This window comes from Lates calcarifer, linkage group LG12 (assembly GCF_001640805.2).
Source record: "Lates calcarifer isolate ASB-BC8 linkage group LG12, TLL_Latcal_v3, whole genome shotgun sequence".
Classification (NCBI taxonomy): domain Eukaryota; kingdom Metazoa; phylum Chordata; class Actinopteri; family Centropomidae; genus Lates; species Lates calcarifer.
The window spans coordinates 23,106,336-23,125,270 of record NC_066844.1 but is presented as its reverse complement, the minus strand read 5'-3'; the positions used below and the strand labels follow the sequence as shown (position 1 = coordinate 23,125,270).

At 40.0% G+C, this 18,935-nt stretch overlaps 1 long non-coding RNA gene across 1 annotated transcript in view; it reads left to right on the top strand.

Annotated features, from left to right (window-relative positions):
* LOC108886494 (uncharacterized) overlaps window positions 1-18,935 on the top strand; it is a 34,417-nt gene that overhangs the window by 7,327 nt on the left and 8,155 nt on the right. The window contains exon 2 of the long non-coding RNA XR_001961457.2: window positions 15,356-15,429. This is a non-coding gene — a long non-coding RNA (uncharacterized LOC108886494). The remainder of the gene's footprint in view (window positions 1-15,355; window positions 15,430-18,935) is intronic.

Sequence of the window (18,935 nt, the reverse complement as noted above, 5' to 3'; positions counted from 1 at the left end):
TTTGTGTCTTTATGTGGTCATTTTATGTTATTGTGGTCATTGTGTCTCTTTCTTTTCCATGTCTTTGTTGTAATTTGACTGACTTTGTAATAAGAAGTGTTAACAGTCACTACAAACAAATGCTCTGTCCCAGGGAAACCCCCTGACCCCTCCGTTTCTGGGCCTGTGCCCAGTAGGCCTGTTCATTAATCCGTCCATGGCTGGAGGAATAACAGTGAAACTGATCCATTCTTCATTTTCTCTGGGGACTCCCTGGAAGCCCCTCCAACTGACCATAAAACTGGACCCCACTCTGGGAAACAGCAGCAGGGCAAGACATCCATTTGGATCAAACAGCAGAAAAGAAAACCGTTCAGCCAGTCCATTGGACAGGATTACAGTAAATACCACAGCTGCCACTTATCAGAAAGATAACTTGGATCAGTTGCAGGGTATTCACATGCATTTATTACATTCGACTACAGCAGGACCCACGTCTCTGCCTCCCCCATGTGTCTGTGTAACCAGATAAAGATAAACGGCCTAATTAATGGAGGGCACTGACTGTATGTGTCTTTGTGAGAGGAGAGCGCCTGGCATGTGCCCACCACTGCTAAGACAACATCTTAACATTTTTTTTATTTGGTGAAAACGCCCAAGGCAGGTTGTGTTTCAGGGTGGGGCAGAGACAGATTGTGAAAAGATAAGAAGGCATGAAAATGACTTATTTTGATTCTACCTTTCAATACTTGATACAAAACACTTTTGTTTACATACCAGGCTGGTATCAACCCTTCAGACAGTGCAGGTGTAAACCAGAGGTTCAGTCTGCAGAAGCACCTCTGTAGTTCACTACTTAACACGTTCATTGTTGTTTGTTCAGGGGCAAAATCCAACTATAGCTACATATTTGACAGACCAACATGAGTGTTTTTCCCAAAATGTCAAATTGTTCCTTCAAATGTGAGCTCTGTTGAGGCTTTGTCATATGTTGCTGTTTTCTAAAATGCCTCTGGTTTTCATCCTCAGATATAGTTCATGTTCAATATCCGAGGTCACAGTGTGTGAAGCAGTAAATCCAGCTTGACTCCACACTCTTGAACTCACCAGACACTCCGTAATTAAATTGAAAAATTACACAAGCACGCCCACACACATGCACACACTCAGGATCACAGAAGCACATAATAGCTTTAAATGACAATAGAATCTAATGCGCCATTGGGCACATTTTGTTATCCTTGAACTTTTCCTCATATTTAAACCCCGTTGTCATGGATATTTTACATTTAAACCTGAGCTTTCTGCTCAGTGAAACACACTTCATACTGTGAAATACTGACGTAACATCTTTGGCCTGTGAGTCACACAGGCACAGTATTCAGATCTTATTTCAGGTCTTTTCAAAGTTTCATAAAAAAGCTTCACTGTTTTTTTTCCAACTTTATACTCAGGTAAAGCAGACACAGTCATAGACCACACTCTGCTTCACATTTTTAGCCACACCAGCAGCATTGCTCTGTGGGTGGCAATGCTGTTTGTTTGGTCAGTCAGTCAGCCCACCACTTTAATCCAGGCTAAAATCACAACAACAATCTAATAGGTTTTAGTGAACTTTTGTACATTCAAGGTCCCCAGGGAATAAATCTGACTTTTTCTTTCCTCCAATGATGCCAGCAGGACCAGATTTTTGGTTCAAAGTGAAATATCTTAACTATTCGTCATGAAATTTGGTTCAGACATTAATGTTTTCTCAGGATGTCTGGATGCTGCAGGTCTGAAACATTGCTCAGGCTTCTGCTGCCAACATGGCGGTGTAAACAAAGCGAGTCACGTGACGCCTGGAGCTCTATAGACACTGTTCTCCTGTAATGCAATATACAGAGGAAATGGGGGAGCTGCTGCTGGAAATCAAAAACATTAAATCATAACTAAAGCATTTTGCTGACTAATTGTGAAGTTGAACTGTTGTTAGCTTTCCAAAGTCGACTGATTTACAATGTCCCATATTGTTTCATTATTGTAAACTGTATGGTGAACTGTTAAAACAGTATGTATGTAGTATGTAGTTATGGATGGATTATGAGACTTAGGGCACAAACCACTAATTGTGCCACAGACTCAAAGAGATGAAAAACAAGTATTTTGAATCTTGTGGTCATTTAGCATCTCTGCTGAGTTATCCATCCATGTGTATGTGATACATATTGTATATGATTAGTATGTAATATGGGTTTGAATCACAGCTTATTATTAAAACCTTCACGGTTTCTGTGAATAATAAGATAAATTAGATTCATATAAAGCAGATACAGTCAACAGGCCACACACTGCATCACGTTGTTAATAAAGTGATGTATGAGTCCTTTTCTCCATCAGCAGCAGCTCATGACTGTAACTCTCCCTGGTGCATTTAACCATGCTGTTTCTGCTTCCATTCAAAACATATTGATTGTTATTTTTATAGTTATGTGTATAATAAGCGATACATTAACTCCCACTGTAGCGCCCAAGCTTGTACGAGTGTGTGTGTTCATGGTCCCTAACTCAATTAATCTGTAAGGAGGCTCTGCAGGCAGCATTATAAATTCCTTCTGTGCATGCAGCATGACAACACACTTCATTAACAAACTACCAGCATTTTATTCTTCACAGTGTAAAAAAATCACGGCCTGATTGTGCACAAAAGAGGGAAGATGTGCTATTAAAAAGCCATTTTATTAACACCATGTTGATGAGCTGTGCCTCTGCTGAGACGTCCTGCTGATTAACTTCCAGATTAATGTACTGTCAGCTCTCTGCCTCTGCTACACAAATTAACAGGATTTGTTATCACAACAGCACAGTGATACAATAATATTGACCACACCGGACAGGGATTAGGTGGTAACCTATTTTCCTTTGAGTCTGAATGTTTTCATTATGAACCTGCTCTTTAAAAAGTGGAGTAAATGTTTGAGCTGCGTCGCTGGTGGAAGAGAAAGCCCTCAAGGACAGCTCAAAAATCTCCCTTGTAAAAGAAGCGAAAACGCAATATACAGAGCACTTACATGTATTGATTAGAAGGCAATGACTTAAAGGACAGATTGATAATGATGGCGCCTTCCTTCCTGCCTTCCTTCCTCCTCCGTTTTCATCTACTGTCTGATGCATGTCCAGGCCTGCACCATCACCAGCACCTCCCTGTAGGATAAAAAAAATGGAATTTCCCATGAAGAAGAGTTTGGCAAAGGCAACTCTCTCCTCATGTTTGCATGGACAAACATGTACATGAGCATAATGTGTGTGTGTTTATGAGTCTGGGCATGTATGAATGTGTGCAGGTTATCTTGTGTGTGAATGTTTTTTTGACAAAGAGCCAAAGGGTGCAATGCACGTGTTAGGCTGTATAATGAAACAGCACAGGAAACAGCGTTGGTGGGGGCATGTTGTTTAAGGTACAGATAGAGGTGAGACAGTGAAATCCAATCCAGGAAGTCCAGTTGGAGTAACAGTATATATGATAGATATAGCTGTAATATATAATTAAAAGCTCGTCAGATGCCTACACACTGCTCTGTGGTTTGCACAGATAGCTAAGATAGCAGAAGTTCACGTGTCAAAGTACTCCACCAGGAATGTGCGCTTGGCAAACGCAGCAGCCTGATGTTGTGTTGTATTGTGGTGTGAGTTGAACCAGGTTCAACCCGTGTGCTGGACGACCCTGTGTTGTTTTGTCAGAACCCTCTGTGTTGGCACCCACAGTGCACCGACAGACTGACTCCATTCAAATGAATGAGAGGGTTGTGTTTTTTCACGCTGGGCAGAACACAGCCTCAGAGTCTTGACAGATATCACAGTGGATCTGTGAACACAGCTGTGCTTTGAGCTAAATGCTAATATCAGCATGCTAACATGCTGATGTTTATCAAGTGTTATGTTTACCTTGTGTATTATCTTAGTTTAGGGTATTAGCGTGGGCATATTGGCTAAATAGCAGTAAAGACAATGTTCAGCTATGGCTGACCAAAGTAATGGACAAACTGAAATTTTGACCTGATGATGAACCTACATGAAAGGAATATGGAATATGAATATCTGTCAGGGGTCAGCGGTTTACCAAAGTCATTAGGGTTGCTTCTCTGGGAACCATGAATGTTTGCACAAAATTTAATGTCAATCCAACTGATATTTCAGTCCCAACCACTTTGGCTGAAATATCTCAGACTGACTGACTGACATTGTCTTGGCTAAAAAAGTGAAAAGTGGACAGTGGACAGTGAGGAGGGGAAGAGAAACAGAACAACTGAGACATTGTAAGAAAACAGGAGCTATAATTTTATAACTTCTGCAACTTCAATCGATATGAAGTGTTTATCAGTTTATGATTGATGTGTACTTATGGTGTTGCACATTGTGAGGGAAGAGACAAAGCCCCACAGCACACAAACAAAACGCAATTTTGCTTCAATTTAAATGTCCAGAGTGTGAAATGACTTTACTCCTCTATTTGTGTGTTAGAAAGTTGGCACAGAGTAAAATCTAATCACCAGTCTCAGAGCTCTGTCGGGGTATGAGACCACTGGAATAAATAAAACTCTTCAGTGTTGGTCTAGAGAGCACTAACCTTCAGCTGCCTCATAAAACACGGAGGAGCTCCTCATGAATGCAGTTTGGCTACACATGAAGGCTGTGGGCATTTCGCCAATTAGTTACTACGACAGCATACTCTGAAAGCATACTCAGATCCTGTTCATCCATTCATCTGGAAGCTGATTTAGTCGACTGGAGCGTAACAGATGATGGCAGGTTTCTGATTCTAACACCATTTAGCTAATGGAGCAGCTGAAGTCCTGTAATTGGCTTTAATGTCTGCCAGTCACATTTGATCAGATAAAAGTATTACAACAGTCATTATGAAGAAAAATGCAGGACTTTTGGGAAAGGATACAGGAAATAGAATGAGGGAGACCGAGAGGGAGAATAAGCTTACAGTAACAGAGACAACTGGGAGAGAAAACAGAGGTCAAAACTGAAGTGAGGCCAGCGTTAAGTAGCTCTCCTCTGACGCAAGACCTGGAAAATGAGCTCGGAAAAAATAAAAAGCAGCAGCGGTGAGTGAACGCCTGCAGAGAGAAATGTATTTGAGTATAGTACAATGCTGCATGCATGCTTCATGACCTTTGCTGAAAGCCATGAGAGTATGATGGTGGTAAAAGAGTGTTAAATGTCATTTATAGATTCATTCACTTTCTGGTTTAATCTTTAGGTTCAGATTAGGTTTGATAACATGTTTAAGTCCAGATTATTAAAGAGAGACACTTTGATGTCGACTTTTTGTCACCTGCTCTGTTTTTCATCTGTTGGAGTTGCCAAGTGTGTGCAGTGTGCTCTGAGTCCAGAGGAGTCACATGACGCTATTATGAAATGCTGAAATACACATTCTTTAGTAATGGGACAAGAGCAGCAAACAGAGCCCAGTTTCCAGGCTGTCACGTTGTTTTTCCAGTTTATAATGTCAAACTGAGCTGCTTATTTTCATTTTTCATCAAACTTTTTATCTTCATGCTTCAAGCCTGAACAAGACACTAAAACTAGAACTGGACCAGTATTTACACATACTTTTATGACGAATCAGATGTACTTTATAATACAACAGACCATTGTTCAAAGTGTACTACTGTGTTTTAAATCAGTGGTTCTCAAACAGGAGGTTAGGACAAGATGATTCAAGTTGTAGCTCTTAGAATTTCAGTCCTGGTTTATTTGGCCACACCTGTGGTAAAAGCACTTGTTGATACAAATACATCAGAGGAGGACCTGGTGTGTCTGTTTACAGTGCAGCCAAACAAACAAACATTGTTTAAATAAAGACAAATCAGTCTGTCACCTGTAACTCTTCTTCTAACAGCTCACTGTAGCTATTCCCTCTTTTACTCTGTTGCAAGAATTCAAAATGATCAGCCAATGAAAAAAATTATGAGAGTGACTTGTCTGTTTTTTTGAAGACACTTTTTGATGATGATGGACAATGATCACATTTTACCACTTGAATGCTTTTAATGTGAAGCAGCTGTCAACAATGGCTGTAATCAGTGAGACGACATTATGGATTAGATACCTGCATTTAATCCAGTCAATCATCAACCAAGTGCAACTAACAATGCCACTAATGATGAATACTACTATATAAAGAGGTAATTAAGATAAGATAAGCCTTTATTGTCATCTGACTGTACAAAGAAATTGGGTTATACAATCTGAAGGTATATATATATATATATATATATATATATATATATTATATATATATATATACAGCAACATACATTACACTAAAATGTAACCACATATAAATTATATTAACAGAGATCGGAAGTCTTCATAAGCTTCATCAGCATCACTGTGAACACTTTTTATTTTTGTCACACCTGTGATGTTGCTGCTTGCCTGCTCTTACAGCTGTATAATGATGCAGTGAAATGCAACTTTGGCAGTAACACAAAACAGATGGTGATGTTTACTGTGGTGGATGAACTGCCTAAATCAAGTTTTCAAGTCTCTGCTAAATTGATTTTATTAGGAAATGAATGTGAGCTAATGTCTTTCTGGATGGTGGAAAAACTCATTAAGATCTTTGGTAAAACAGCACAGAATACTTTAGAAAATGTTGAGCTGAAACTATAAATGGCTGAAAATTGGCTAAAACACTACATATCATTCATTTAAAAACATATAAACGAGACACTGTGGTTTTGTCAAACCACAAAATGATGCTACATTTTCCTTCCAGGCATCATGAGGCTTTTATTCTGCTCAAACTCTGAGATTTTTATTGGTTGTCCTGATGATTGAAGCTGGGTGGCCTCAGAAACGAGAGAGATTAATGTGCTTTCAGTTTCATAAAGTGGTCTAAATGATGGACTGACTCTGTGCTGGGTTTTAGTGTCATTGCTATTTAATTAAAATCTCCAGCAGACTGACCCACAGAGGGGAAAATGATCAGTTATCTGCAGGTGTGGCTGAACGTCACAGATGTTTTCATTGCAGTGAGCGTTATACAAATCTGCAGCTTATATCAAACAGTTACAACATATTTGGGCTCAGCACACATCCTGCACATTTCCTCATTGATTCCTGGCAGGCTGTAGAGAATAACCACCGATACAACCATAAAAACAGCAGTGAGGTCGATCTAATGGTCACACACTATATTTCACCATCTGTGCTGAAGCTCCAGGCGAACAAATGCACCCGCTGATTTGCCTTTGTTTGGGACATTGAGCAGGAATCGACAAGCAAGAAATATGACATAGCAGCACATGTGACCTCCTGCAACCTGGTACCAATGAGTGTTTCAGATCAATTAAAGATCAATCGACCTGGCGTCTGTATGTTGGACAGCTAATCATTGTGAGCGTCAGGTGTGTGTTTTAGCTCAGCTAGACACATTTTATCCTGTCTTGTCTTTGTGTGTTACTTAACAAGATATTTACTGTAAGCAACTAGTGATGCAACAAGTGATTTTCTTTTTTTTGTGCAGATCCAGGAATATCTTAAGATTTGTCATTTGACATCACTACAACTAAAAGACTAAACAACAGTGAGACAGGACAAATGTCAAAATACCCTCCCACTGAAATAAAGTCAGTTTGTAGATGGTGTCTTTTTTGTACTGTGGGGAAGGATCAACCCTTAAACTAAATTCACTGTGTACCGCTCCAGCTATTTTACAGTATCACCCCAACCTGGAAATCAGAGCATTAACTCTGCTCTGATAATGTCAGCGGACACTGTGGATCACTGATGCTGAATTAGTCACAGGGCTCATTGACATTTCTTAGACGTATAATTTTCTTCTGAGTTGTGAATTTTTTAATCCACAGCCTTTCAGCTATGAAATTATAAAATGTCCCTGCATCAGCTTTAGGATTTATCTCATCATCACTTTGTCATTTATTTTGTTTCTGAGAGTGAGATGAGAAGACTAATGAGAGTGTGCTCTCATACTGTATCTCTACATTAGCCCATTTACATCTGCATATGTGTAAGCTAAATAGTGAGGTGGTGCTGGTGCTGCAAGCGGTTTCCTCCTGCTTTCAGTCTATACGTTAAGCTAAGCTAACCACTTTTCGTTCAAGAAAGTGTGTAATTTCTAAGATGTTTAACAGTTCCTTTAAAGAGAGACTGGTTCAAATGACAGGTCTGAGCAAAGAAACTTCAGATGTTTGTTGCAGGTGTTCTGAAAAATAGACGTCATTAGCTTAGCTTAGCATAAAGACTGGAATGATGGAGACAACAGCTAGCCTAGCTCTCTCCAAAAACGTCTGCCTATACCACTAAAGCACTCTATATCTTTAGACAGTTCGAGCACTGTGTTGTGTTTTAAAATGGTTTTGCTTACGGCTTCATTTGCTGCTGTTTCTGTGTGGCAGTGTGTTGGGAAATCTCACTGCCAGTTACCTGGTCAGATCCATCCCATATCAAAAAGCCTGAATTATCCCTTTACCTGCCTGTCAATCAGAAACTAGTATTTTCCACAGCCATTGTTTAGTTACATCTGTGGATTATCTTTAAAGGTGGATTTCATTTCATTTTTATATATATTTTCTGAGAGAGAGTTGATTACATAAAGAACAATACTTCAAAGAAAAAAAAAATCTTTCTTTTGCTCTCTCTTTTCCATCTCTGAGGTGATCTTTCCTCCCAGACATATTTCAGACAAAACATATAATTGACACACCTTCCCTTTAAACGCCCACATCCTGATCTAAACATAGGCAAATGGGAGAAGCATGAAAAATGAAAAAGGACAAGGCGGGTGAAAAAAAAAAAAAAGATAACATCAGTGACATCCCAAAATGACTTTGTGGTACATCCCAGAACTACCTGAGACACACTGAAAAAAAAAAAAAAAACCTCCAGAGATAAAACGAATAACCACAACATCAAAAGTCACCACATAAGTCAGACTGTGCTTTAAAGTAGAGAAGAAAGGCAAGGGCTGGTGGAGGTATGAGCACATTTTAACTGAAAAGTAGCATTTGTAAGTTGTTAAAGAAACATATGAAAGCTTTCCATCTTGACACATATTTCTACAGTTTAATAAAAAATTATATCTTCAACCCACTGAGAGGAAGTAGGTACAGGAGATTTCCAACAGTAAAACTCTGTGTGCTGTCAGTGATGTAAAATCCATCCGGTTTAATGGATTTTATGGAGCAGCAGGAATGACACCACAGACCAAACACAGAGGTAAAGAGACAGTGAATATTAGAGCCAGTAAACCCTGTAAACCTTTCGCCTTTTGTTCTCACAGTGGTTTGGGTTCAAGTGAAACACCACCCTTACTGTCGCCATGTAAACTGGCACTACACAGTTCTTGTGAAAACTGTGATGCAATGCCTCACCTGGTGCACTGCTATTATGTTCATCAAGTTACATCGCCATCTGCTGGCCTGGCATGCATACTACTGTGTTTTCAATCGATTTGGCAGATCAGTTTGCTCGAAGATCGTTTTCTCAACACTGATGTGTGATCGTAGAAATGTCCCGGTGCCAGACACCACAGGTCACTCTCAGAGGTCCTGTGTCCATGCCCCGACAGGTCAGAGCTGTTTTAGCAGCACGAGGGAGACCTACACAATATTAGGCAGGTGGTTTTAATATTATGACTGATTGTACACTCACCAGTTGGACAGACACGTGACAGTGTTGCTGCTGGATGTGCAAACAGGAAACTTTTTGCCAGTGACTCTCAGTGTCAGTGTTGTGTTTGCAGCCTTCAGCCCCAAGTTGCCACAAAGTCAGTTGATGCAGGTTTCATGTCACAATGAAACAGCATGTTTTAAGACAAGAGCCCTTTAAATTTCCTGTTGGTATCTGACACACTGCAACATTTTCCTTCAGCTGTCAATGTTGTGGTGTGTGTCAGTGTGTAAAACTGGCAGCAGCGACAGGTTGTTGTTAGTGTAGGTGCTCTGTGTTTGTATCCACAGGTCAGAGAGGATGAGTCATAAACGTCATCAGGCTCTCTGCTCTTTTCTGTATCACACAGCTGATCCCAATTTTGTATTTTACTCTCAAACATCTGCTCAGTTTGGAGTTTATAGTGAGCCTCCAGGGCCCTCCATGCATTCTTCTCATTTACTGTCCTTACAGCCTGGGGGTTTGCTGAAGTGCTCAGTGGTGGATAGGATCATTTTCATGCTGCTCACGCTGTTCCTTGTGTCATTTTATGTTTGTGCTTGTAAAGCAGGTTTTTTTGTATTTATATCGGCAATGACCTTAACAACAACAACTGAAAGAGAAAATTACTGAAATGGAAAAGACTGAAATGCTTCCACTGGCGTCATTACATTGATCTGTTTTTCTATTTGTTTGTTTTGATGACTTTTATTTTGCTTAAGGAACCACACAAAAGAAGTGCCTTTAGTTCATCAACAGCGATCAGTGAAAAACAAACACAGATTATTTTCATCAAAGACGACAGGGCAGTCAAAAATGTTTAAAATTAGTGTTTGTAATTAGGGCTCGAGCACTGAAGGTCCCTGGCAGCAAAGGTGCAAGGAACCTTTTGTTTTTGTAGAGATTATTGTTATTATTATACAGTCTGTAGAAAGTTACATTAAACCCTGCAGCTGCAGGCCCCCTGATGGGCGCAGGGTGCGAGGGCCCGTTTCTTCTTCTATAGTTGTTTCTTGCTGATTTAATACAAACATAAACAGAAATATAAAAAAGAAAGCTGCAACTCACTCCTGATGAACATCATCCACCTGCCTCAGTACTTCTGCTCTTCTCCATAAATCTTCCCTGTGAATTGTCATTTTTAGATTTCTGTTTGTTTATGTATAAACAAGTTAGAAACATACTGTAGAGATGATGGAAAGTCAGAGACTGTTTTTATTGCAAGGTTTAAGCAGCAGATTGATTGGAGACTTACAGGTGTTTAAACCTCTGCTGTTCATTCACACTGTGAGAGTCACATGTAAGTGGTTGGTGTTGTGTAAAAGTTGCATCAGAGTCACATGAATCGAGGTGTGAATTGATATGAGACCATGATCTGGAACGGATGTGAGGGAGTCAGTGTTAGTAGCTGTTGTCTCTGTTCTTCCTTCTCCTTGTTGATCCAGTTTAACATGGAGGCCTCATCACTCCTCTGTCAAAGCTTCATCTCTGTCCTCTCTGTTAAGGATATGTGTAGATCTTTAGTTCTGTGTATATAACATTACTTGCTAATGTCTTGTCGCCATTATGGTCCTGTGTTTGTTCATCGCTTCGTTATCTACAATGTATTTTAGTCTCTTTGTAATGCTGTGTTAGAAGCTGTGTATTCATCTAATTCCTTATCATTTCCTACTCTGTTTATTGAGGGTTTTTTTGTGTGGAGAGTGTTTTACGTGTGAGTTAGTGTTCACACGAGTAGCTCAACCCATGTCTTTCTCTGTCCTGCACTGTCAGAGCAATCCTCATACATCTACTTGTCATACCCTTGTAAACACACACACACACACACACACACACTCAGAAGCAGTCAGCTCTTTGGTGCTGACTGAAGCAATAAAGAGACAGGTAGAGGACTGAAAAAGGATGGCAGCAGTATTTCTGCTTCATATTCCTGCCTGAGGCAGAAATACGAAGAAGAACGAGGACGTCTTCTGTTGGTTTAAAGGGATTAGACAGAGTCTAAGTTATAATCTCTGCCTCCAGCTCTTAAATCTGTCACTTTTCAACTACTGTACGTCTCTTTCCAGTTACATTCTTACAGATGTTTGGAGGATAAGAGAGAAAAAAAATCTCTTTGTCATTTTCTTATCCAGTCTTTGCATGTATTAAAGTTGTTTTCAGTCTGTTAAATTCTTTTCAAAACTCTGATAAGTTTGTATTTCATGTGTTTAAAGAGCTGTTCAGTGGTGGATTTTCAGACATGAAGCAGAATCTCAGCTCCTCTGTAGATACTATCACTTGAGAAAAGTAACAAACATTAAAGATGTTCCTCCTTCGACTAATGAAGGTCATATGATACAGAAAAAGCTGGTATGTGCTTTTTATGATTGTATACTGTTTGTATCTGCACTGCATGTCTCAGTAAGTGCTTAATAATGCAGCGCAGTGTTGTCTTACTTATGCATATGGTATATAGTGTTCTGCATCTCATTGCTCTGTATGTTCAGATCATGTGCTGCAGGTTTTGCATGTTATGTAGCTGAAATAAGAACAGAAACAATTTATCAGTTAATTAAGTCAGCAGAAAATTCAGCTGTACTTCTGTAAACTTCATCCATAAATCATGTATTTAATCCGTCAGTTAAAGGCCCAAAATTTCAGTGGTTCCTGCTTCTCAGATGTGAATATTTGGTTGCTTCTTTCATCTTTTCTGATAGTAAACTGAATATATTTGGGTTTTTCACTGTTACTCAAACAAAAAATTACCTTGGGCTTTGGGAAACATCACATTAATCGATCCCTGAAACTCAAAATGCTTCTCTTGCAAAATAATGTGGACGATGCCCTGTTTTGTGGTGTTTTAATTTCAAAAGGTCAAATTTAAATTAGCTTGTGTTGTGAATTTTGGTTGAAAATCTGGGTTTTATTTGCTCACTGCAAACCACAACAATCCCCTGTTCTGATTTTATATGCACCACAATGACTCCCAGACACATTTTGAAGTGATTCTCAGGAGCGTTGAGCCTCAAAACACAAAAATAAGAATATGAAACTCACTGGATGTAGGATTTGGGTGTTTGAGATGTTTCCTTTCATCTTTCATTTTAGTCCAAAGACTTTTCTGTCGCTCAGGTAATGAGTGCCTAAGCCTTCATGTTATGTGTTGTTTTCTCCAGATATTTCCAGGCTCAGAGGAGTGTAAGCCAAACAGATTACAGGTTGACAACAACCTCCTGCTGTATTTGATTAATGCCGTACTGAGTTTCAGTTCTTTCGTCTCGTCTGACCTTTTACTCTTCTTAAGTTCATTCCCAATTTCCACCTTCACCTCGCTGTCTCTGGTGTCTATCAGCTGCTTCCCCTTCATCAGTATTTCTCTTTCATCTGCCCCCGGGGGCAAACTGAGGAGCCTGGCTCTGCAGCAGATCGAGAGGGAAATGGCAGAGAGGGAGTTGGTTTATTTATGGGTGCTCTCTGTTTGCCTGGTGCACCACATTACAGGATATTTCTCTGAGGCTTATACAGTGTATATCAGTGTGTGGCGAGGATGGCAGGGATGCCGCCAAAAGAGAATGTGTCAAAACAGCATTACTGCTGAGAGTGTATGCACAGCAGTATAAGGACCTTCTGCATTCGAGTCGAGTGAAAACTCTGCAGACGAGTGAGATGAGGCGAACAAGAATAGATTCAGAGTGCATCTCGAGTTTGAAGAGTTGACAGTTTTTAGAGATTCGGCATCAAAAACGTTGGAAACGTTATCCTAACAAAGGTTAGAAACACTGTGCTGTGCTGAAGGTAAAGTGGATGTTTCCAGAAATGAAGAGATAAACATGAATTCTTGCACAGCTTCAAATATCATCATGCAGTCAGAGTTCATATACAGCTGATTGTAGCTGACTAACATGTATTATACTGTGACCCAATTAATCTGTGATGCATACATGTTCATTTTATTTTTGTTAGTGTGTTTAGCTAAACAGTTACATTTCACATGAATGACAAAAACAGATAAGATAGATGGGTTGTACTGGGGTCATGTGTGGTTGTGTACTTTTAGGTTTTATTGTGAAGAACATGAGGGGGTTCACCAACAATTTAGTGCTGCACTTCATAAATAGGGGAACGTGCAAAAAGCAGATTATAGTTGCAGTTTATCGCTGTTTTTATATTAACAATGGATAATGTGCATGAGATGAAAGATGTGACCCACAGGGCAAAGTCACAGAGACTTATCACCCAACTCTGCAGGTCCCCTCAGCTCAATAAGGCTCTTTACGAGGCGTCATTGTTTTGGTTTTACAGTCCACAACCTTACTGTGGTCGGTTCACTCTCATTGTTCTCATCAGTGTCATTTCCAGACACAGCAGCTCTAAAAACTGTGCATTATCTTGCCAAATGGCAGACAGGAAAAAAAATCAGCAACTGGCTGAATTTCAATTAATCCAGCTCCCTGATATAGTTCAAGCTCCAAAAGCTCCACACTTTCCATTACTCAACCCAACAGCTTTCTATACAGCTCCTCTCCCTGGTAAACACTTTTACTCCACATCCATAATTTGTTATTAGGGATTTTTGTGTAAAACTCTACAGTCTTAAGCTGGGATTGAGACAGTATTCAGTATGGTTTAGAGTCCTTCACATGCTTATAATCAAACAAATGCAGAACCTCTATACCATGATAAATGCACCTTCCCTCTTGACCTCCACAGTTTTCCATCCTCAGCACATTGTCTGTCTGTCAAATTCATTGTTATTCTCCTCCACTGTCGCTGTGTCCATGAGGAGCACGCGGCTGCATAGAGCACTCATCATTCTGCAGTTCTCTCCGTAGTTAACCCTGAACACATCACGCTGCCAGTCCTCCACAGGACTCAGAGCTGTGCTGCTTCTCGCTGCCCCCCTTGTCCAATCAGGACTGATGTCACACCTGAGACACCAGCTGACTCTAATCAGCTGTGATTAACAAGGTGACACCTGCACTCAGAGGACAGAGGGAAACAGCTGTTAAATTAGTCAGTATCTCCACATTGTGATTAACAAGACATGATTTATGATAAAAACATCATTTATTAAAGGATCTATATGTTGTATTGATGGTTATGAAATCCTTCTCTGATATTTGTATATGAGGGGATGTGGGTGATGATTAAAGGTCAGTGGACCAGGCTGTAAGGTATTCCTGATGAAATAAAAAGCTAAAAAGACAAAGCATGTGTCATACTGAGGTTAAACACCAGCTAAAGGGATTGATCACAACCTTACAACTCTAAATTTGTTCTTGTTGTTGGTTTCTAACTGATCTATAAAGCATCAAGTGTTTTATTAACATTAATAAAGTCATTAATTGCAACTTGGGTGCCTTATTAAAAATGTAGTGTTAGTTTTTAACAAATGTTTTAAGTTTAAAACACATTATTTTTAGTCACAGGCCCATGTTTTTGCAGTAAACTCAAACCTGTGTGTGTGTGTTTACTTTTCTTTTATCTTCTCATCTCTTTTTCTTTATCTCACTCTTATTGTTTATGTTTGTGTTTGTTTTGATTTATGGGTGGATATGTGTGTGTGCTGATAGCGCAGGGGCCATATTTTCCAAGCTCATCCCTTTATGGAGACACACACTCACACACAAACACAAGTTTGCTCAGCTATCCTTGTTAGGACATTACTTTGCAATTCTTGCCAAACCTTAATGTTAACCAGCACCTCAGACATGATGTTTTGTCTCAGTAGGACCGGGCTTTGGTCCCCATGACAACTACTGGTCCCAGCAAGGTCAGTGTTTATGCCAGAAGGGTCCCAAAGAGGTAACAAAAATACACACACACACACACACACACACACACACACACACACACACACACATACACACTGTAAGTCATGTGTGCCTGGTTGCTGACAGAGATGCTGCAGAGGCAGATAAATGAATGAGGACGATAAAAAATGTTCAGTCACTGAGACTCCCTGAAAATCAACCTCGGGGGGGAACACGCTGAGGAGAGCGAAGACGACTTCTTAGTTTTTAGCAGAGCTTTTGTCCATGTGCGTTCCTGTTTTCATCAAATATGATTTTGGTTCAGGGCATGTTCCTGCACGTTAATGTGTTGATGGTTTTAAATGGGTCAGAGTGAGTAATGTTACCTGATTACTTTTACTCAATCATGGGCTTCACCAAGAGCATAATTACCCCTGTGACTTTTAAAACTCCCCTCACGCACACTTAGGATGTGTCATTCCCAGTCCAAAAGTCAGAGTCAGGTCATGAGTCATTCTCCAAATTACTGGCAAATTTTGCTGGTGGCATTAGATGAAAAGTCAATGGATCACTAAAGTGATTACGCTCCACACTCAGAGGAACATGAATGCTTGGGTGAAACTTCATGGTCATCTGTCCAATAGTTGTTGAAACATTTTACTAGAAACCTCAAGGAAAACTCAGGGCATCACCAAAGTAATTAAGATTCGTCTTCAAACGATGAATGTCTACAACGTCTATGAACGTCAACGAATGTCTACTTTTCTTCTGCTGACGTTCACATCCTAATATGCTAACCCCAGCCCGTCCTGTCTTGTAATACCATTCATGGTTCTAGGGCTTAACAGGAGGAAGACAGCAGTGTAATGTGGCTGCTTACTTGAGAAGAGTTTACATTGTCGTCTGGGAAAACATCAGTTGAGAGGAAACAGTGTATAACTAAATAATGGGTCAAGTCCAATTAAACGGCTGTAAGATGATTTGTAAAATGTGTAAAATGTCTATTCCAATTTATAATGTCTTATGGTCTTGATTACTCTATAATTTGTAATTAACTTAATTAATTAATTTCTAATAAGACAAATAACAAGCAATACAGTTTGAGTTTTCTATAATGCAACTGTCTTTTTTTCAGTCATTTTATTTTTTATGTAAATCAGAATCTACATGAGCCACTTTTCTGTCCTCAGCTAAGGCTGTTGCTGTAATCCATTATCCACCATTAGTCTTCCTCTGTACCGGCTTCAGAGGCTCTGACCACGAACAGACAGGAAAATGATGGCATCCCAGAGGTACCTTATCTTACAGCAGCAGCTCTGTTCCTCTGTCAGTGCAGGAATGTGCAGGCATGTCTCAATGTGAAGCTACACAAAGAGACCAGGGCCTCTTAGCCTTGAGATTATCATTTGCTGTCAATCACATCCCCGGCTTTTGCCGTCCTGAGAATCTCAATGGAAAGCCTTCACTTAGTCAACAAGGAGGTAACTTTGTAACTGACTGATGCAAGGGCACTGGTGGTCTCACATCATCCTAAAACAAAATGAAAACTGATCTAAATAGTCTTTGAACAAGGCTAAAAATAAAATACACATCAGATTTATTATTCAGTAACCATATGTCAGGATCTTGTATTTCACAGATTCAAGGCGAGGGTCTCGACAGGACTCACACTCTGATGTTACTATTTGTACAATAATCTGAAGATGAGTGTTCTATACTCAGAACGAATCAGAATGACGCTATCAAATAAAAAAAGTTGCAAACGTGAACCTCTCTGGTAAGACACTGAACTGCCTGCAGGTGCTACCTCGTTGGTGACACAGCTTTAGTCTGAACTGTGTTTACTGCTGCAGCATCAAGACTGAAATCCATCTACAGCCTTTCTCCACCATTCCTGCTCTGTTCTCGCAGACTTGTGAGTACAAACTAACATTGTGTATGTGTTTTTATTTTAGTCACTTACACTGGCAGATGATGCAGGCCATGACTCAGACCTGCATGTTTAATTTTGGTTTAAAGTCTGAGTAAAGCAATTCAGAGACAACGTGGCTATCTGCACTCTGAGTGGCCTGGGTTTGAGATAAGAGGAGGAACAAAGGGCAGACTGTCTTGGAGTACAGTGAAGTGAAAAGCACACTGGAGGTCAGTCGTCTGGAGGTAGAGAAAAAGCGGCGGCGAATTCAACGCGAGCTGCAGGAAACACTGGAGAACTGAGAGGCTCTTCGCCTGTCTCAGCAAGCGGTGCGTCAGTTGTCACTGCCTGAGAAACGGGTGGAGACAGTGACCAGAGATGAGTTGAGAGAGCTTAAAGCAGAGGTTCAGAGGCTCAGAGAGGAGATTCAGCTCAAAGATACGATCCTCCTAAGGATACATTCATTTATGGAGAAACCCAGACGTACTGAGGAGAAGACACAGGAGGAACTGAAGGCTCAGAATGAGCCAAATGAAGTCCTTCATGTGAACATAGAGGAGGTGGAGGACCTTTTCACTGAAGATTTACTGAAAACCCCCAAAGCACCATCAGTGTCGAGAAGATTTGTAAACTTCTTCACACATCTATTGGTGAAGAAGAGCAAGAGAGAGCAAAAGAAAAAGGCCATTCTGGTTTTCACCATGGGATATGATGTGAAAAGAAACTAGTTATTCATCTCTCTGTATGAATTCAACATGATCCAGGTCTTTGGTCATATGAGCAGGAGTGTCTGACACCTCCACATCCCAAACAGTCTCTCATTTCAGTAATGTCAGTGTCTGACTTTAACTTTGGTGAACATTTCTTTGGGGTTTTGATTTAATTTATGACACAACGCTAAGCCAAAGCCAGTTTAGTCTCATGCAACAACTGTCAGCACCCATTCAAACCTGTAGACCAATCAAATCACCATGGACCATCAAACCGAGTAAACAAAACGCAGCACGTTGGTCATGCCATGGTGTCTGTGGGCGGCTATTTTCAGTACTAATGTGGTCATTAGTCATATCCTGTAATCATCCAAATTGACCTCCTCCTTGTCTCTCTGCTGCACAATGGTCTACATTAGTGACGCATTACTTTTTATGTTGCATTGTGAGATCATTGTGTATCTGCTATAAAGTGTATAATAATTCCCAGACAACACAACAAACTGGTGAACATGACATATATATACACTTTTTACTATTTAGCATTTAATCCTATTTTGATCAACCAATCATTAAATGGACCTTAATCTAATCTACTGTGGCAAATTGACGCTGTACTGACACTTGGGATGGGTAATATCATTACTGTTACCCGATCACACCAATAACACTGTATCTCCTCATCACTGCAGTCATCAGTATTAAGATTCATTAGGTGGGTCTAATCAGATCAGTTATCTAAATGAACATCGAGACTTTACCTTGAGAGGAAAACATGATTTGCATTTCACATCTTGCAGTGCAAAGTCCAGACTAAAAACTTGCCAAAGGAGCTAATTATTTAAACATTGTAAGCCTTTGTTTATTGCCGTTGGTTTATTGTATGCTTGAAGGCATTTAATCAAAATTACTTCATAAATTAAATTAGCAGATTAC